The following is a 22,808-nucleotide window of genomic DNA, read 5'->3' on the forward strand; positions in this document are numbered from 1 at the left end:
AGCCGCACCCAGATTTTTTTACACGAGAGCTGGGGACTAGAACTCAGGTCCTCAAGCCTGTGCAGCAAGCACTCTGAGCCTACGGAGCTCAGCCCTCAGGATTTTTCTTTTAGAGCTTGCCGTTTGCCTTCTGTTACTGTTACGAATTTGCAGAGGGAGCTTTTCTGTCACAAGTGCTAGAAATACCTAGAGGAAACCAAGGTGTCATTCTATTATTTGCACAAAAGAGCAAAAGCTTGTCAGTCTTGAAGTGATTATTTCTCTAAAGAAACCCGCGTCGGATGAGACCTAAAGAGGGCACAGGGTCTGATCAGGAGGAGCTAACATTGAGATCAAGCAGGGAAAGGGAAAAGCGCAGACAGGGAACACCACGTGGTCCAACTGTTTACTTGAAAAACAGGCTGCTGGCATCGAAGATCCAAAGTCCAGGTGCTTGTCTTTTCTGGTATTTCTAGAAGTTCTCTTGCTTTCAGTATGGTTAAAATTTCCCCAGAAAATCATTTGGATTCTGTCTTCTGGGAAGAAGGGCACCCACACACATGAATTAAAATACAAGCTAAATTCAGCCTTGTTCAAATGTGCCTCCACCTGGAGTCTCACCCCTTCTCCCCATCCTGCGTCCCACCCACCCACACTCCCCACCCCAGGAAAAGAGGAGGACATGACTATATTCCTGCTTTAAGCTAGAAGGTACTAGATCTTTCTTCATCTCCTTGACATCACCACTGACTGGTAACTGTAAGAGGCTTGCATTTTGACCAAAACACTCACTAGGACTCTTATTAAGCCCTGGGTCTCTAGCCTTTCCCAAGGAAAGCAAGGCATTGAAACCCACATTGTCAAGCCTGTGGTTCCCGGGATAAGTGACACTTAGTCCGGGTGACACTACTCCCTGTGTTTCCTCCCTCTAAGCATGTCTTCCCCCTCCATCACTGTACAAGTCTCCATGCCTCCTCCTTAATGTAGACAGCAATTCCAGCCCACCCCAATGCATCTATTTTGAGTTGTTTTGCTGAGATTTCTTTTGACCTAGAACTTTAAAATTTAATTTTAACTGAACTCTGCTACTGGAATTGCCTTCTTGTGCCTCATGTAATTTTACACTTAATTGCCGTTACTTCTGCAGCTTGCTTTGCTACAAGTAACATGGATGAAATATGTTCATTGAGCTTCCCAAGGCAGCTAGTCACTGGTTCAGTTTTGCTAGAAGATGGTATTTAAATGAAAAGGAAAACAAATTCAACAGTTGAGATGAGTTAGTACACAGTTTTACACAGCAAAGTGATTGAATTGAAATCAAAGTTGCCTGCCTGAGCATCACAGTAGAGCTTACCCTGTTGGAGGAGGTGAGTATAAGCTGGCCCTGAGGGGGTGAGAGTGGGATAACAGGCCACATCCCCCTCACCTGCCATGCTGTGGGGAGGGCTACGGAAAGACACCCTCCCCCACCTGCCCCTGCCACAAATGGCACCTGTGGTGGACAAAAGAGCTGCCACTCCCCCTTAACAGCTGCAGTGCTCAAAAAAGAGGGCTCTATACCTCACCTGGACAGCACAGTAGAGCTGATCCTATTGACAGGAGTGCAGGTAAACCAGTCGAGAATGTGAGCAAGCAAGATCTGGTCCCACCCCTCATCTGCCACCCCTTTGCTTATGGAAGGTGGGAGAGCTGGCCCTGGGAGATGGGTCCCTCACCAGCTGTAGCACTCAGGAGAGTGGCCCCTGCACTTAGTCTGGGGAACCCAGTACAGCTGGCCCTGATGGTTCTGTTTTGGGAGAGCTGACCCTGAGAGTGTGAAAGCAGAACTGGCCCTGCACCTTGCTCACCAAATCAAGAGGTGAACTAGCTGGGGCAATATTGGAGAGGTCACCCTGGTGGTGAGGACAGAGGAAAGTTAGTGGGCTGACCAACCCTGCAACTACCCAAGCCCAGAACCAGGATTATGAACTGGCCCACCCCAAAATCCACCCCATCTATGATCTGCTGGAGCACATAAAGGGACTGGAAGGATCTCCAAGACACAGGGCAACAGCAGGATATCCAAGAAGAGTCCCAGTGAGGGCCCAGTATTGATGACTTAGCAGAAACCAGACCCCTCTAACCAGAACAATGATTCTTTTCAATGAACCCTGGCAAGTAAAGATATATGGTCAAAAGGGTTTACTTCATGATCCACTGTGTCACTCTACAGATTCTATGGGGAGATTTTTTTTTTATTCTCTTAAATTTATTTTATTTGGGGTGGGTTGAAGGGGCAGAGGGTAGGTATGAAGGAACAGGGACATGAATGGAATCAAGATGCATGATGTGAAACACACAAAGAATAAATAAAAAGAAAGTTAAAAGAAAAAATCAGTTGCCTTCAACTAGTAGGAAGCTTAGGTAGGAAAACAGACATGACACTAATAAATTCACTTAATTATTAAAATATGCTGTCCTTGAGGCATGCTACAAATGTTATTAAAAACTTGCTTGATTTGAGCAGAGAGTGGTGAACATGCCTATATGACAGAGAGGGTGGAGGACGATTGCTACAAATTTAAAGCCATCTTGGGCTACAAAGTAAGTATTAGGTGAGACAGAGAGGTCTTAAAAGCAGACAAACATACATATGTACATACATGCATAATACATATACACTTGATGTATGATGAGAACTAAAGCTGAATTTCAGAGCTAATTATCAGTAAGAGGAAAGATATACTTACTTTGCAACTTTGAGTCCTTTGCCTTGTAAAGTGAATTGTGGGTAAGGATGGGTAAGCATGAATATTTTCCTAAGAGGCAGCTAACTGCTGAAGGACTTAGGAAGTCCTACTGTGTTCACTACCAGGAACAGTCTTAGGTAGAGTGTCTTCCACAGAGGAAATCACAATCTTACACTCACATAGGAGTTCCTGAAATCTAGGCAAAGCATTTTGCATAGATCAGGCTGAGGAAGTTCATGAAGATCTACGATCCCAGTAGGAAGAGAAAGAATACGGAAGTTTGTAATGTTGCCAAATTCCTAAGTGTTTTTAGCTCCTCTGTGTCAGAGGGAAGAGAGTTATGTTCACAAGCATATGGCCAAAGTTGATAAGATCTAATTATAAGTTTGCAGCTGCCTTGAATCTGTAAATATCCTAAAATTGGTCAACATTATCGACACATGGCAAGGGCAGTATAAATAAAGGAAATTGGCTACAATTTGAAACAACAACTACAGGCTCTTTTGAAGGGAGGAAATTAGACTGAGTTTTCTAAGTGCGACTTAAATAGGATAAAGAACAGAACAACAGTGTTCTACATACATAAGAGGTTCACACCTCATTAACAGGAGTGGTGGGAGTAATTTGCAAGAAATCTCGCAAATTTTCTCACCAGTATGGGACCCTTTGCATACACACAATTCATCAGCATTATTAAAGCAGTAAAGTGATCATGACCATTGAGACAACATTAAACACAATTATGGAGTGTGGCAAACCATCATTCATGCATTTTGTACATGGATCCTGCAAGGATCTGAAACAAGTGCTCTGCATATATAGGTTATAGTTGTCAGCTTGGTGGTTTTTTGTTTGTTTGTTTGTTTTGTTTAGTGGCGGCGGCGAGAGGGGTGGGGGGTGGGGGTGGGGGATTCTAACAGTGGAAGCAGGTATATTCCTGAATATCTTTGCCTGCTTATGGAACTATTTTAATCCTATTGGGTTGTCTTGTCCAGCCTCAGTGTGGGGACTTTGCCTTGCTGTTTTATTTGGTTTTGTTGTGTTCAGTTGTCATTTGTTGGAAGTCTGCTCTTCTGGGAAGAGGAATGGAGGGGGAGTGGGTCTAGGGGAGAAGGAAGGGGAGGAGACTGGGAAGAACGGAGTGCAGGGAAACTGTGATTGTCATGTATTGCATGAGGAAAAACAGATTTTCAATAAAGAAAGGAAGGAGGGTTAGAGGAGGGAAGAAAATGGGGAATGAAAGAATGAAAATTGAGATAAAGAATATATCAAATGAAAAGACTGTGTAGCTGAGCATAAAAACTGGTAGTCCCAAGCCTGGGATTATCAATTTGCCAAAAATTATCTAATTAGAATAAGAACTCTGTGCTACTTAAACATTTGCCAATATAAGGAAGGGAACGTATATTTTTGTTCAAGGTTTCAGTGCTTTTGATCCATGTGATTATCCACACAATCCATGATGGCCAGGAACCAAGAGTATTCAATACTATCAGCTTTCTAGTTTTTACTCCTTTTATTCCTCTGTGTCCCTGGTCTATGGGAAGGGGATATCCATAACTAGAGGGGTCTTTCCTGATCATTAGTCTTCTCTAGAAATTTCCTCATAGATATACCTATTAGGTTCAAAAGAAGGGAAGACAAATGGCTAACTCTAGTGTCTAGTAGCATACCAAAGTGCACACTGGCCTCCAGGCTCTCTCAGCATTGCAAGAACCTATTAAAGAGTCCATGCCGACACCCACCTCTTCTCGCCCTGCTCCCCAACCCTCACCTTTTACAGCTCATGGACATCCATTCCCCTAGTTTCTCATTCCTATATATCCTATTGGGAGCATAGCAGGAAGGCCTTTGTGCAGACATCTTCAGAGAAACCAGGAAAGTTGGGCACACAGGATTGTCTTTCCAAATGGAAAGATGAAAAAACAAACACGCAAAAAAAACTTGTTCTTCCGTCCAGAAATCTGTGAATGGAAATTGATTAATAGCCTGGTGATGTATGCTATCTTTTGGGTCAGGCCATACCAAGTTCCTACAACCAGGACTGGATGTGGCTAATAGCCCAAATAATGCCTATGACTTCTATTCATGACTAACAAGATCAGGCCAGAGACTTTTCTAGACCCTTAAGCTAGTACAGGTAGCCTATCAGTAGAACCAACTTCTTGGAAGAAATGACATGTATGGTGAGTCAAGTTTTGATGTAATTATGCTTCCATGTGCACTAGGGATTGTATTACATCAGGAGATAGGCTGATAAAGAACCGCCTGTTATCAGATTTCCCAAGTCTAATTCAGATTTTATCAATCTGAACCAAGTTTTCATTCTCATCTCTTAGTGGGTTCACTTTCCTGCCTGGACACTTGCAGGGTCCCCCTCAATAACCCTGCCATTTCTGCCATACTTTCTCTTGGTCCACCCCCTTCCCCCCCTCTCTCGGTATTCTGTCCTTTATGTTATCATCCTCTTCTTTTTCTCTTCCCTCCCATTTCTCTCATGACCTAGTTCAGTCTACTTGCCATGTTTAGTCTATTACTTTCTCTCCCTGCCCTGGAATCTTCCAGATGCCTCTGCTGTACTCTCCCTCACACCTACAAAAATAACCTCCTCAACCATACGTTCTAGCCATTTCCTCACTGAATACAACACCCAGAGAGGTCACTGACTCATCTAATGAGTGCTTCACAATGTATTAAGTTGACAATTACGCTCACACACAATTACAAACAAGAAACAATGAATATGGCTAAATGTAAGATTGTAGATGATATTATTCAAATATAAGAACACCTTGTAATAGATTCAGTGTTGGTAATTTTTATTTTTAATAATGAGATATATTTTGGGGAGCAAAGGGTCGAGAATTTTATTTTCCTTTTCCGCTGTCTCCTACACAAATTTATTTCCATGTCTTTAATTTACTTTATATGCCAAATAAATATAATATTTATATGTATCAAAATAACCACTGTTAAAACTTTAGTTGCTCTTTTCAAGTTTATTTAATTTCCTATGCACACTTAAGCACACAGATACATGTCTCCTGTTTTTAGTGGCAAGGTAAGAGTTTGTTCTTTAAGGTTCAATGGAGAGGCATGGCTCAGACATTCAGACAAAGAGTATTTTCCATAGGTGTTTTATAGGTGTCATGTGGTTTTAAGGGAACTATTTACCACCTGATGTTAATTAGATCAACCTAGTATGCCATTGTCAAGGCAATTGGATGGTACTCAGCAGACTGTCAATATGATCAGAATCATAGAGGATGATGTAAAGATCAGAGTCAGTATGGGAATTCAGAAAGGAAAAATAAAACTAACAAGTCAGTAGCTGAAATCCAAGTGTTTATTGTAGGGAATGTATCTCAAGCCCATATAGTAACAACTGAATGTCTTATGTGATTAGATTTGTATTTGTTCATCTTTAAAATGAGCTAGATAGAGTACAGTGGGGAGATATAATCTTGCTTCATTTAAGCCTTTGAGAGTAGTGATGATATTGACTCTAATTTGCTTTCTTAGTAGAACAAGGAAAGTCACTCTAGTCTCATTGTCCATTGAGCTGGTTACATCATTTCCCTTCTAGTAGATTTTCAATGCCACCTGGAGCAAAGCTGGGTCCCTATCACTTTTTAGTGGCTAAAATTCTTACAAGATGTCATCCATTCCATTCCTAGTGGTAGGGTTCTCTACTTGAATCCATATTGCTTCAGCAAAAAGGATAGCCTTTGAACTATCCCAGGAGACATCATTAGGGAGTGGATTCCCTTCTTTCATGTAGCAAATACGTTTTAGCATATTCACTCAGTTTTTGATGCTTTTTTCTGCAAAAATATGTGCTACTATTTCTATCTCATTTACAGTTGATAACCAAGTTTCCACTTTGTGGAGACAGCTTAACAGAATACCTATCATGTCAGCTATGTTTGCCAAAATGTTTATCTGGAGGTCTTAGTAGAATGATTCAATGCTAGTAAGTCAAAATTTGTCCAGACTTGGGTTCTGCATCTCTCATCCTGATATCCACAAAACTGACCTTTGTGTGTGTGTGTGTGTGTGTGTGTGTGTGTGTGTGTGTGTGTGTGTGTGTGTATTCTTCTGTATCAAGTGAGTGCATATCAGCTAAATTATGGTACAATTTTGTTGAATAATGTCTTCTTCACAGGCTAGGAACTGTATTTACTTCTTTGATCTGAGCTGAAACCTACCTCAAATTGTCAGAGGGAGCTGCTGAGGAAGGAACGTTCTCTTTGAAGGCAGCATGACCTTACAAGGATTCTACTTCAGAGGAAACCTTTGCAAAGTCTCCATGTAAGGAGACTCTGTTCTCCTCTGTAAAAAGAGAGAGGACTGCTTTAAATGCCTAGGAGAGTTTAAGAGAATATGGGGGTTCATGACTCACTTTTACAACCAAATGTCCTCATCACAGGCTTCAGCCCCAGTTTTTTTCCATCCATGTATCTGACATTAACTCAGATGACTTGGTAATTCTGTGGCAATAGGCTACTTACTGTTTTGATCCTTGCCATTAAGTCCTAGAGCTGTGTTTATCTTTATTTATGTTTCTAAAAGCTCAGTTTTCCCTAAAGTTGCAATTGTCTTCATAGTGTTGAAGTCTATTAGTCTCACACTTAGTGCTGACTCCAAGATGTGCCACTATTGTGGGCTGTTCATTTCACATCATGAGTAAAAGTCCAGTGTTCATACTAATGGTCAGTAGAACAAAAAACCTTGAAAAGATACAAGCATCCATATTAGTGGTTTTCCTCTTCCCTATAACAAAATACCTTTCAAAAATGACTCCATAGAAGAGAAGTCATTTGCCTCACAGTTAAGAAGTTACAGTCAACATTTGGAAATGTTGCAGTCAGGAGCTTGGAGCATTGTTTGCTTTTGTGTTGGAGAACCAGAAGCAAAGTATTTTGCTTGCAACCAGAAACTGTTATTCCCTCCAGGTCTACTTCTGAGGATCAATTTTTCCTGCACAGGTCCCAGTCTTAAAGGTACTGTAAGATCTCAACACTAGTTAAGGATCAAGTATTCAAGTATACACTCCCATGGGAAATCCTGCATTGAGACCACAAGAGGGACTTAGATGGTGTGAATAAAACTAAAACAACTGGGGATGATTTAGAGATAGTCCTGGAATCTAGCCTAAACCTCTGAGTCTGTGAATTGACAGGGATCCTCTAGGTGTGATCAGAGGGATCAAATGATGAATCTGAAGGGTCAGAGAAGACTGTCACGGTTCTGATGATGGAGGAAATGAACTGTGAACAAAGGAATGCAGCAATTCTAATAGCTGGGATAGGTCCTCCCTTTATAACAATGGAGAAAATGTATCTTTTTCTTGTCTTAGTTGAGTGCTCCAGTATGAAAATTCATCTTTAGAAAGAATCACAATCTCTCTAAATCTCTCTAATTCTTTGGTTTAAACTTAGTTTTCCTGTGAACTTCTCATCTACAGAACCTTAGCAGGTTTGTTGTTTTCTTGTTTCTTTGATATTTTAGTTTGAGCTGTTAAAATTTGGTAATGTATTATGCTATAAGCAGAAAATCAGTGAACATTATCAGTGAGCATCAGAGTGTGTCTCATTGGGAAGGTTTTATTCACAGGTGAGGAGATATAATACAAGAAACAGAAATGATTAGATAATGATAAGAACCGTACAGGCTTCAAGGAGAGGAAGAGTGGATCCAAATGACACATGCTCTGGAATCTAAGTCTGAATTCCAACCACTCAGAACAATGGGGTAAGAGAGTTGAAAACTCAAAGCCAGCCTGGGCTACAAAATGAATCAAGGTCACCCTGTCCAAACATTAGAAATAAAATAGACAAGAGGATGTGCCATAGTTATAGGGCACAGACTGGGCATGCACAGGGCTCTAGGATCACCTTCCAGTCCCACAAAGAGTAAATAATAATGAATATTTTTAAACTCTAGAAATTGTACATTAATTTTTAACAAATAAAGAATTTTATCAATTGTACACAGTAAAGAGACAGGGAAATGTTGATACATTCTATATAACTGATATGTAATCAATGTTTTGTGATGAACATGTATTTCATTCAGAAATTTATCACAGTTTACAATATATTCCCTAAGCTCTTTGGGGTTAAAAATTACTTGCAAATAGTTCCTGGATCTTTGGGAAAATTAAATCTGTGGTTGCAGACTACTTAGTAATTAGCAGCAGTTACACTACTTTGATCTAGGGCCAACAATAAAATTCAGCATTAACTTCAGTTTTAGAACATATGAAAACAAGTCTGAAGAAAGCACCTGAAGTGATTAGAAAGAAAACAAGAAAAATTGGAGAATGAATTCATAAATATGAAACCAGAAAATGACTGGTGAGGTAACATACGAAATGATCTAAAGGAAATACACTTATTTTTAATGTTACTACCCCTTTACTATTTAGACAAAAATATCAAATTTTAGCAACATGAATGATGATTATGGTTCTGGTGAAATTTGCTTTAAAGCATACAAGGGACTTTACATAATTTCATTTGAAATTATGGTTGTGGAGGATAATTTTATAGAAAAATATAAACTGCATAATTGTCTCATTAAAAACAGTCAATGGTGGTAAGCTTGAGAAATGAAAAAGTAACAGATTAAATCAGTAGGAAAAAAAGTCAGGTTCCAGATACATTTTTTTTCCCTAAAGAAACCAGTTCTGTGTAATTTTAATTAAGTTGTATGAATACCAAAAAAGATTAATATGCATCCTTTGACCCCATTGTATGTGACTTAATATTCATATTCTCACCTCTCATAGACATGCTTTCTCAAATGTTTAAGCTTACATACTTGAAATGTCCCCCTTCAGCTAATTGCAGTTCCCTTTCTCTATTTTCTTTTCTTCTTAAGCACCATGCAAAGGCAGAAGGTGCCATGGAGACAAATAAAAAAAGGAACCTATTTAGGAAAGGAAGCAACTTGTACCCTTGGACCTCAGAGGCCTCATCTTTTCTTGACTATTGATTCAACATGTATTCAATAATTATTTAATTACCCTTAATGAGCATATAATGTTCTCAGGACTGAAGGTAATCCCCACAGAAAACAGCCTTGCAGAGTACAAAAGTTCCACACACTACCAAGAATCTACTATCCATTTCTTCAATTAAGCAACCATAGAATACTTTGGTTTTTTTTTTTTTTTAAAGATTGATTTCAGCATAGATACTAAAGAATAATGATAAAGATTATGCTCTTGTTAGTAGCCACTGTATGAATCATGGAGCTGGTGGAAAGAATTGGCCCAGGAAGATCAGGTTACAAAGATTTTAGAAAAAATAGGGGTAGGCTCCAGAGATTTCAGAAAATGTGTCAAGGGATAATGCAACATTCTGCGGCAATTAGCATTTGCAAACACAGCCAAGCAGTCAGAGGCAGAGCAGGGAGCCATAGGGACCCTAAAAATGAGGAATAATGCAGTAGTCTCTGAAGGTATGCAGCCAAACTATAAAAACCCACCTGTGCTGACCAAGGGAAATGACCCGGAACTCAGTTGTTCAGCACTGTCGGGTCCTAATGATTCCCCTTCCCTCCATGGATGAAGCTCTATAGGAGGACAGAGAGCAAGACCACCCATTAAAACAATATGTGGGTCTGCTGTCCTCTGAAGAAGAGAGATGGATAAATGACAATGAATCGTCCTGTAAGGGCAAACAGTGTCTCTTAACTAGAATCCTGGAAATTAGAGATTTTATTTTCTTTGGAAATTCTGCATTTTCCTGTATTTTCAAATGTATTTGAAGACCTTTTTTAATTTGGCTTTCATTAAGTTGGCAGAAACTTGAGAACATACTATTTCATGATTCCCTGGAAGAATGAGCCCGCCCTACCATTGCTTGGCCACACAATAAAGTTACAGAAACAGCTTGTACATTTCTAAGCATTTATCCTTAACCATGTTCTTTAAATCTTTAGTACCACACTCATTTATAGTGCCTGGAGCAAGAGATGAATAGGAGGCCCACATACCGCTTATCAAACAAACATTACATATCATGCTAACATACTGTTAAAACCTGTTCTGTCATCTATTCTTGACAGAGATATTTTCAAAATTACAAAATTGAAAGATATGCTCCTTGATTTGGCTTTTATCTGACTGAAAACTGGCAAGAAACCAACATCAGTGAATCACTTGTTACTGAGCTTAGAGTTCCATTCATTGTTGTAAGTCTGAATGAATAAAGTAGTCTACTGTATGTAATTTATAAACAATTGCTTATGTTGCTAATATTTATTCTTATTATTTCTATTAAAACCATTGTATATATCAATAAACTTACTCTAATAATATATTATTGATAGATATGAGTTAAAGCCTTAAAGCTGAATATAAATGAAGCTAAAGTAAACAAAGCTATCTTTAAATTTCAATCTCCTTACCAGTTAAAACTTTTAATAATATATTATTAACTTTGTATTAGCCTAATACAAAATATATTTGAATAAAAATGATTTTCTACTTTTAAGGTTAAAATTTTTCTTCTAAAATATTCAATGATTACTTTTAGGACAGGTTCTTAGATTTTAATCCAGGAACTCACCATGTGCCCAAGCTAAACAAGAAGACTTGGTGCTATTCATTTCCCACCCTTCCAAGTGTTGAGATTACAGTCATAAGTCACCTTTCCCAGCGTCAAAGGTACTTGTGGTGATTTGAAAGAAAATGGCCCCCAAAGGGAGTGGCACTATTAGGAGGTGTGGGTGTGGCCTTGTTGGAGGAAGTGGGTCACCTTGCAGGCAGGCTTTGAGGTCTCTTTTTCTCAAGTTTGCCTCAATGTGACAGTCAGTCTACTTCCTGCTGTCTTCTGGTCAAGATATATCTAGTACCACTTCTGCAGGCACACTGCCATGTTCCCAGCATGAATCTTTGAATCTATAAACCATCACTTCAATGAAACGTTTTCCTTGTAAGAGTTACCATGGTCATGGTGTCTCTTCACAGCAATAAAAACCCAAACTAAGACAGTAGTTATTTAAATTTAAAGGTAAAAGGCAAGAGCTGGAGAGCTGGTTCATATTGTAAAGTATGTGCCTTGCAAACATAAAGACCTGAGTTTGAACCCCAGAGCCTACACAAAACAGCCAGGTGTGGTGGTATATGCTGATAATACCAACACTGAACAGGCAGAGATGTAGAGCACAAGAAGTCTTTGTGCTCACAGATAAGTGCTGGGGAAACCAGGAATGTTAAACATGCAGTGTTGTCTCTTCCAAAATAGGAATATATATATATATATATATATATATATATATATATATATATATATATATATCCTGTTTTCCACCCAGAAGGCTAGGAAGGAATGTGATTTATATCCTGGTGACCACTGCACTTCTGTATGATTTGACCACATTTAGCTCCCCCAGACTATTACCATTTGGGAGCAGAGATAGATGGAGCCTGGTGACCTTTGCATTTTGTGACCCATCCTTCAGATCCTCCCCTAGACACATAGGACATCACAGTCTATGTAAGCCATCTTTATGGAAAAGGTCACATGTACTTTATAAAGAGTTTCAATGTAGTCATGCCTTAAGCTTTAATGAGCACACATGATTGAGTTAATTATCACCAGGACACTTTTCCAAATTGTACTGTACTTAAATATTCCTAAAATTAACTGCCTGGTGTCAGACTCTTGACATTTGAAACAGCATCAGCTACTGAGTCACACTGGACAAGAACTCCTTATCTTATGTGCATTACTACCCTGATGGCTTTGATGGTCCAGAACCACCCACACACACACACACAGGGGAATACACATTCACACACAGGGACACACACACACAGGGACACACACACACACACACACAGGGGAATACACATTCACACACAGGGACACACACACACACACACACACACAAAAGATGAATTTCAAATTATAAATAGTAGATATCATAATAGAAACCTATTGTTTTAACAAAGATGAAATTTTAATGTGTATTTAAAATGTAAATTTTATGATGTTTATTTTATAAAACGATTGGAAAGTAATTTATTCCATAAACTATTAGGAACTTAGCATCCTATGTCTATTTATTTGAAAGTATAAAGGATGGAAATCTAGGAGTTAGGGGTGTAGTTAGGTGACAATATTTTTCTGACATATACAAGGTACTGGGCTCAGTCTCCAGCACTGATAATAAAAAGAAAAAAGCTACTACCTTTCAGCTTTTTTTTTAAAAAAAAATCTAGATTTAGATACTTAGAAATTCAAAATATAAATAGCTTTCAGAACTACAAAACTGTTAGAAATATGTACAAAGTCATGAACTGAGAAATCACAATTAAACAATGTGACTTTGGCACTACTGCTAAAGGGCATGATTTTTGCCAATAAACCATTGTTCTCATGCCGTCTCTAAAGGAAGGTTGGTGAGGTAACTAACACATATGTTCCTCTTATGAAGCATCTCTGCTAAACACTTGAAGTCTCCTCCTTTCTCTGAAACATCATCGTGTCCCTGAAATATTGGATGTGGCCCAAGTTGAAAGTTCAGTGTGTGGTATTTGGTAGAGCTTTGAAGCAGTAAGGAATTCAGGAGACACGGAGTTGCATCTCAGGGAAGGACCTGGAATGTGCTCTTCACTGGCAGAAGTGTTGAAACCTGTGTTGAAACCTGGAGAATGCCAGCACATGAGTGAGGCTCCCACTCTTTCTCCATTGCATTCCTTATGTATTTGGAATCTGCTGAGTTCCCCCCATGTACAAGGCTCAAGTATGGATTCACTTAAAGAGTCATTTCTCAAAAGATGAAAAGATAGGCACTCAAACACAAGTCTCTATACACATCTATCTTCACTCATATCCACACTATGCCTCTGTTGAGGTGTTCACATCCCTTATTAGCATGTAAATGAAGATTTATCTGACAGAGCTGCCTAACACTTGCTGTGAATCCTGTCAGGTACTTACACTGCTCAAAAATGGCAGTTATGCAATGACTTTCCATCTTCTGCCTGCTGCAAATCCAGTTCAGAAAATAATGCTCTTAAAGGGGTGTCAAGATTCAGGGGGTCTGGAGGATGAGAAGGGACAGATGGCTCAGCAGTTAAGAGTACTTCTTGCTCTTGCAGAAAACCAAGGTTCAACTGGCAGTCCCCACATGATTGATGGCTCACAACATGTACAACTACAATCCCAGGGGGTCTAATGCCCTTTTCTGACCTCTTTGGACCTCAGGAACACACAGGCTACACATACATACATACATACATACATACATACATACATACATACAGGCCAAACATTCACACACATGAAATTAAATAAGTAAATATGTTTAAAAATGATGTAGGAGATGAATAAATAGCAGTTTATATGGGCAACTACCCCAGAGCCCTGTGCTCCTATCTGCTAGACAGAGTTACCAGCTAAGCCAATTGAGAAGACAGCATTTGAAAGGCAGGGAGATGCTTAATCTGTTCAAAGCATCTTGTGGCTGTTACTAAAATTGCCTTCTTCAGATTTAGTGTCTGCTCAAAAGGCACATGTTTAGAGGTACAAATAAAATCCTGTATCTGACAGTGTTACCTAAGTTTCTCCTAAGGCAGTGAGTTTCCCTTTTCTTTTCTTTTCTTTTCTTTTCTTTTCTTTTCTTTTCTTTTCTTTTCCTTACTTAGTTAATTTTTAATTGAAATAAAGCTACAATAAAAGCAAGAGAAGAGGAGTAGAGGAGAGGAGAGGAAATGGAGGAGCAGAAATATTGAGTTGGGGGAAGAATAGAGAAGAGAGAACAGGATAAGAGATACCATATTAGAGGGAGCCATTATAGGTCCGAGAAGAGATCTGGAACTAGGGAGATCTCCAGAGACCTACAAGGATGACACGATCTGACAATCCAGGCAATGGTGAAGAATATAACCTAAAAGCCCTTCCCCTAAAATGAGATTGATGAATATTCTTTATGCCATCCTAGAGCCCTCATCCAGTGGCTGATGGAAGCAGAGACAGACATCCACAGATATACACTGAGCTGAAATCTGGAATTTAGTTGAAGAGAGGGAGGAATGAAGACCTAAGGAGTCTGTACCAGGTTGGAGAAACCCACAGAAACAGTTGGCCTGAACAAGGGAGAGCACCTCGACCCCAGATGCTGTCTGGGAGGCCAGTACAAGACTGATCCAGACCCCTGAACATGGATGTCAATAAGGAGGCCTCTGCGCTCCAGGGAGCCTCTGGTGGTGGATTAGCATTTTCCCCTGGTGCAAGAAGGAACTTTGAGAGCCCATCCCACATAAAGGGATACACTCTGCCCCATGGGAAGGGCTCAGGCCCAGCACAGGAAGATTTGGTAGACTTTGCAGAGCCCCCTTTGAGGGCCCTACCCTGCCTGGGGAGTGGTGGGTGGATGGGGTGGGGGTGTAGGTTGGGGGTAGGGGAGGAGGGATGGGAGTGACAGAAGGGAGAAGGAGAAGGGACTTACATGTGAAACAAGCTTGTTCCCTAACTTGAACAACAACAACAACAACAACAAAAAAAAAAAACTACAGAAGTTCCATATTCTTCTCAGATAGGAGCTTTTCATATTAAAAATAAACAATTTATGTACAAGGCTTTCTTTCAAAATTATAATTGCGAGTGTTTTGGTTTTAGCTGCTCTTTTTATGCAATGGTAGGTTTTGTAATTTAAACTTGAACAAAAGCTCCAATTCTTTATCTTTCTATATGACTACAGAAAATATCTAGGTGAATAGCTTTGAAAAGAAAAAGAAAAACATAGAAAATAGATGACTCTTCCATAATTGTACATACTAATAAAATAATCAGGTCCTAATCTATGTAAAGATTTAAGTAAAATTGAAGTCCCACACATGTAAACTTCAAATCCATATTTTTGGTTTTGGAAGGTCAGTTAGGGATTTGGAGTTGACCCAAATTTCCTAATAAAATTCTACTCTTACTCTAGTTTTGTTTCTTTTTTGAAAAAAAGAAGGAAAATAAAATGAATATGATGTAAATTGCAACCTATAAATCACAAACTCTTTCTGGTGATGGTGACTCCAGTCATAAATTACAGTCATGAATGAACTTAGAACAAAAGTTCATGGTTGTTTCATTACACAGAGTTCATGGCCAGTAGTTTTGTAAAGTTCCTGTTACATAATTGAGGTAGAGTAGAGGAAAGGAAAGAGAACAAGTTTTCAGGAAGTGTTTTCTTCAGACAAATCTATCACCCTAGACACCTGAATATGTGCAGTAGGTGAAAATCATTCTTGCTGATGATGTGCAGGACTCTGTGGGAATTAACTGCTTCATGCCTTTTCAATACACAACATATGTTACATGGGAAGTAAAGGCTGTCTACCCATAGCCAAGTAACTATGTAAATCCAAGACACCAACCATTGAGGATAACATAAGTTTGATTTTTAATATGAAAACTATTCAGAGTTCAGTTCAGTGTATATCTGTGGATGTTTGCCTCTGCTACCATCAGCCACTGGATGAGGGCTCTAAGATGGCATAAAAAGTAGTCATCAGTCTCATTATAGGGAAAGGGCATTTAGGTTATCCTCTCCACCATTGCCTAGATTGTCAGTTCGTGTCATCCTTGTAGATATCTGGAAATCTCTCTAGTGCCAGATCTCTTCTCGGACCTATAATGGCTCCCTCTGATATGGTATCTCTCATCCTGCTCTCCTCTATTCATACCCCAACTCAACATTTCTGTTCCTCCATTCCCTGCTCTCCCTTCCTCTTCTCCTCCTCTCATACAACAAGGACATATGTCCAACCATGTTCATAGCAGCATTGTTTGTAATAGCCAGAACCTGGAAGCAACCTAGATGCCCCTCAACTGAAGAATGGAAAGAGAAAATGTGCTACATTTATACAATGGAGTACTACTCAGCAGAAAAAGCAACGGAATCTTGAAATTTGCAGGCAAGTGGATGGAACTAGAAGAAACCATCATGAGTGATGTAATCCAGTCACAAAAAGACAAACATGGTATGTACTCACTCATATATGAATTTTAGATGTAGAGCAAAGGATTACCAGTCTACAATCCTCTTCACCAAAGAAACTGGGAAACAAGAAGGACTCTAAGAGAAAAATGCATGAACCCCAGAGAATGGGAAGAGCTAGAATCTCATGAGCTAATTGGAAGCATGAGGGTAGGAGACAGCATCCCATTTGCAGTAGTTTTCAGAACTAAAAAGCTCACTTGTCAAATGTATCAAACGTTTCTGATTTAACCTGCTCAAATCTTTTGGAGTGCATTAGGCATTTTTGCCATTCCCCAAATTTGCTACTGGATATTTCTAGCAATTATCTTTAAATTTTGTTTCCCTCTATTCTATAAAGTTGTATTACCTATCTACTCATCTATTCATTGATTTGACATCTATTTTCTATCTGTGCTGGTTAATTTTATATTTCAACTTGACACAAGCTAGAGTCATTTGGAAAGAGGGGCTCCCAGTTGAGAAATGCCTCTCCTTAAGACTGGCATGTGAGCAAGTCTGAGGTACATATTTTTGGTCAGTGACTAATGTGGGAGTGCCCAGACCACTAATGGTAGATGGTCTTGGGTTGTATAAGAAGGCATGTTGAGCAAGTCATGGGGGGGGCAAGCCAGTAAGCAGTGCTCCTACATGGTTTCTTCTTTAGTTCCTACCTTCAAGTTTCTGCCTGGAATTCTTGCCCTGATTTCCCTGAATAATGGAGTACCAGTGTAAGTTGAAATAAATACCATTCCTCCTCAAGTTGATTTTGGTTGTGGTGTTTTATGACAGAAATAGAAACCCTGACCAAGACACTATTTTTTCACCTAGGTCATCTACCAATCACCTATCTATCTATCCATCTAACTCTTATCTATCTACTTTGATTTTCTCCTGTGTTTTAAATTATTGTATTCTGTTTTTTCCACTTTTAATAGGATCTGATATAACACACACTAGACACTAACTTTGTGCTAGTCACTACCTATGTACTTGAGGATGATTTAATCCTTCTGCTACAATCTCACAAGCGCCTGTATTATGGCAAAAACCACCACTCCTACGTTCCATGTGGTATTGGAAACTGAACGCAGAGCTTTGCTTGCTAGGCAAGTGATCTAAACATTTTGCAATACCCCAGGACCTTGACTGAATATATAAATTCTGGGTAAATACTTGGATTTGCCCTTGACTGGGTAAATACTTGGATTTTCTTCTTTGCTCTTTGAATATGACTGCTAGAGAGGCTACAGGGTTCACCTTGTGATTAAGAGCACTTGCTGTTTATTCAGAGGACTGGAATTTTCTTTCCAGTACCCACATCAGTTAGCTCACAATTATCTGCAACCCCAGGTCCAGTTCATAGACCATTTCTTCTAGCCTATGTAGGAACTGCTCACACATACAGGGACACATGCAGAAACATGCCTAAATATGAATAAAGACATAATGGATCTAACAAGAAAAGTGTCTTCTTGAGAATAGGCTATCTACAATCTTTTATTCCAATGATTATGTTTTCCTTATTATTTCCCTCTGCTAATTTGTATTAACATCTGCTATTATATCATAGATTTCTTTGGAAAATATGCATGGTTATTGTCTTACCTTAGATTTGCAGGCTTCCTGAATGAATGTGCCCTTATCCTCAACACAGATTTATTTAGGAGCTAACTTGCCTCCTTATCATGGGCATATCATAGAACATGCAGATAAGCAGTAGAAACCAACACAGAACACTGAGTTGAGGACTTTCCAGTTACCCTCTTAGAAATGCTACAGGCTCTAATTCTGTAAGCCCTGCATGTAGCACTTTCAAACACAATGAAGAATTTAAGCTTACCATATACCACATACCAGATATCCCCCTTCTTAATTTTTCTGTGTTCATTAGTTCAGATTTAATGAAAAATGACTAGCCACACAGTAGTTTTTGACTCAAGTCCTTATTAGATGATAAATTTACAAGGATTGTTTGGTGAGTGTACATATGCAGACATTTGTCAGTGTTTGTTTTTGAGACAGTTCTAACTTAGCCATCAGTCCTAAGAGTCTGATGTCATTCTGGGTTAGCTTCCTAGGATTAGGACATCCAAATGTCATGAACAGGATGGTTGTAAGTACAGAAGTTTCCACCTCCCAGTTCCACATTGGAGACTAGAGTCTGAAATCAATGTTGTCAGGATTCCTGATTTTCCTCCTTGGCCAGATAGCCTTATTTATGACCCTTCATATTGCCTTCCTCCTACTCAGGTTCCTGTGGCCATGTTTTCTCCTTTTATTAGGACACAAGTTACTTTTTACTAATGTTCACCTCAGTGACTACATGTTAACTTGACTATCTCTAAAAAGGCACATTCTGAGCTGCAGTGTCTTAGAATTTAAATGGGAATTTTGCTGGTGACAAAATCCAACTCACAACACATTCCTACCCATGACTCCTTATAAGGTGCCGAATTAACTAAACATGTCTTTTTAAACTGACATATTAAAATTTCATCACATATTTGAATGATATGGATTTTCTGTGAGTTTATGTATATCGTTGTTTCCAATTGGCCTCTGTCAAGTCAAATGCCGATGAGTTTTTAATTCTATTTTTGAATGAGTGGACCTTGTTTGTAGACTATCTGTTGGGGCCATTAGGAAATCATTCTGCACAAGTCAAAAATGTATCCTTAACACATTAAAGGGAAATAGTCAATAAGATAAATATGCCACCAATGTCAGAAGATATTAACCTGATCATTTTTTGAGAAATTTTGATGCCTATAGACTCTTGTTAGTTTAATTAGAAATAGTTATGCATAAACAGCCTTTAGACCTTAACATGAATAATTCACAATCCAAAAATATCTTTAACTAATTTCATAGACAGGACAACTTACTCCCTATTCTTTATTTTCTTTAAAATCTTCCAAGAAAGAAAGTATATGGTTGGAAAAGCTTGGTAAAATACTTATTTCCATAAAATTCAATCTATAGACATGAATTTTATTGTGTTTCTAAAGACAACTGTTGTTGGAAATAGGGCCTCATGTAGCCCGTCCTACAACTTGGGATGTAACTCAGTGTGACACTGGACACCTATCCCTCCTGACTCTATCTCATGAGTGCTGGGACCATAGGGTGGCAGCATCTTACCTGCTTTTATGTGTTGGGGACAGAACCCAGGGCTCCCTTCACATTAGACAAGTCCCCACCCACTGACATAGACTGTCAGTCTTCAGAGGCACAGCTTCATCAGGAAGAGAAAGTATAATCAACTTGTATGTATTAATACAAACACTTGACGATACCTCCCTTACTTTTTCTGCTTCCCTTCTGTCTCTCTCTCTCTCTCTCTCTCTCTCTCTCTCTCTCTCTCTCTCTCTCTCTCTCTTGGTTTTTCAAGACAGGGTTTCTCTGTGTATCTTTGGAGCCTGTTCTGCTACTCACTCTGGAGACCAGGCTGGCCTCGAACTCACAGAGATCCACCTGCCTCTGCCTCCAGAGAGCTGGGATTAAAGTTGTGCGCCACCAACACCTGGCTGCTTCCTTTCCCTTTAAGGCACCCCTACATGATAAATTCTTTATCTGGTATTTTCTCATGAAGTCAGTGTCCTTTAAAAGTATTTTTGTATAATCATATAACATGGATCCCACAAATTTTACACAATACATGAGAAATAGTAATTAGAGTAATAGAGGGAATAATTATACACATGGTGTTTGTGATAGAAGAACATATATTTCAGAAGTTTGAATTTCCAAACACACTAAACATTATTAGAGGAAGAGAGCATTCATATGACCATGACCCTGGTCTTCTTGATCTTCTTGCTGTTTTTGAAAGTTCTGGAACCCTTCCTGCTTCATTTTCTTCAGATTCATGAACTTGAAGGACAAACAAGTTGGTTAGAAACAAATCTAGAATCAAAACTTAGGCCTGCTTCTCATTTTACTGACAATAGGATGAATCTATTTTAATGCTGTATCCTTCCAGGCACCCTGAGAAGTGGTCCAATCCTAAAACATCAGCCGTAAAAAGTACATGTACAAAGAAGCAAGGTTGGATGAACTTAATAGGTCTCTCTCTTTCTCTCTCCTCTCTTCCTCTCTCCATATCTCTCCCATTCTCTCTCATACACAGGAGCACACAGAATCTGACATGAGCTGACATGTAAGCCAGTAAACAGTGTACCTTCATGGTGTCTTCTTCAGTTCTGCTTCCAGGTTCCTATCTCTAGCTCCTGGCAACTTCCCTTCATGATGCACTGTAAGCTGAAAACTCTAATAAACCATTTGGTACAAATTAAAAGATATTGAAACCTACCCAATTTATAGAAGGTAAGAAACATCAATATGCTAGTTTACTGGATGTAGCCACCACCACAAAGGCTAAAGTGAAACAAGAAGAAAAGCTGTTGAAATGTAGGATAAAATTCTTTTAGGGATGTTGAGTGGAAACATGAATTTAAAGAGCAAAAATTTGTCTTTCACCTTGGGGTATTGAAAAGCTGGTTTATGGGTTCTGGAGAGGTGATGAAGTAATTAAGATTGTTTGCTTTGCAATTGGGACTGGAGTGTGTACAAGATACTAAGTTCAGTCCTAAGTACTGCAGAGCAATAAAAGTTGCAATCTTACTTTTAAAACCAAGGAAAATTAGCTCATATAATACTTCTATTATGGTGCCTAGCAAATCATTTTGAAATTTATATTACACACACAACAAACATACACAGATACAATAAAAAGAAGACCTTGCCATGGATCCCAAGCCATCCTCCAAGTGGAGCTGTCCTTGTGCACACCTCCCAGTGTTTGGATTACACATATGTATCACCTTGATCGGGTTACATTCTACAAATACATATGAAATGTGGAGGTTAGGATGTTCCTAATATTTCAAATATCAGTATTTTCGGCACACTAGAATTTCTTCTGTGCTATTTTAACAGGATGATGAGTTAAACATCAACACAACAATTTCAAGATATGAGTATGAATTCATAGTTATTTAAAGTTATCTTAAAAGGTAATTACAAAATTAGCTTTAGTGGTTTCTAGAAGCATTCAAAAGCTGTAGCTAGGCAGAGCTTGTGAGCCCCTGTCTACTTTGAAATATTAGCCTCCTTCCTTATCATGCCCTTAATTGCAACTGTAACCCATCAGCTGCTAGTTTGAACCATGTGGGCAGATGCCCATGAACACCGGAAGAGGCTCCATTGGTATTTTATTGGCAATAACTCAAAGCTTATTAAAATCCAGATGGAGAGGGACCTGCAGCTGATTGAACTTCATAGGCCCAAATGGGTACCATGCTATTTAATCGCTTGCATTTCAGTTGTAATTCACTTCTCTTGTCTTAGTCTGACGTTTCTCCAAGGCCTCATATAACCTTTCAGTGAATGTGCCCCCATCTCATCTTTAAAACCTAAATGCTCATTGGCAAAACACTTAGGTTGAATTCTTAGTTTGATATTTTACTATTTTTGTATTGGTGTTAAATGAACATTGCACCATGAAGAGGCAATTGGGTGAGTCATTTATGAGTCTTTCTAATGTAGCTATTAAATTAAAAATGTCTGGTTTCTAATTCAATAATATTTTCCTAAACACATTAAGCTTATTACATACACATGGCATGCCATCCCTGCAGTTTGCATCATTTATAAAAAAGACTCCTGCCATTACAAATCTTGGATTCATTAGCTGATACCTAGAACATACCTCCTATTAGTTAGTTAAGCCAGTGGTGCTTATTTGTGGTTTTAATAATATGAAATCAAGCAAATTGTAACTAAAAACAAGCCATTTGCCCCAATGGCTAGGAACTGAGACCTCATAATTCTATACATAGCTATTGGCCTGATTATCCTCAGCTGTAGTTTACTCAACTCAAAATAAAGTCTTACTTCCTGTCTTAAGTCTTTATAATAAGACAGGGGTCTCCTTTTCTATCAATCGCTATGACATTTAAAAGGTTTAAACATTCTTTGCACTCTGAATTTTATACTGTTCCAAATGGTTATTTGTAGTTTTCCAGCTTTGTCTTGTCTCCCCAAATTATGAAATTAAAAGGTCTTGAATATCAAAGGCTATGGATGACCTGCACTTTTGCAGCCATG

This window comes from Cricetulus griseus, chromosome 7, assembly GCF_003668045.3.
Source record: "Cricetulus griseus strain 17A/GY chromosome 7, alternate assembly CriGri-PICRH-1.0, whole genome shotgun sequence".
In the NCBI taxonomy this organism is placed as follows: Eukaryota; Metazoa; Chordata; class Mammalia; order Rodentia; family Cricetidae; genus Cricetulus; species Cricetulus griseus.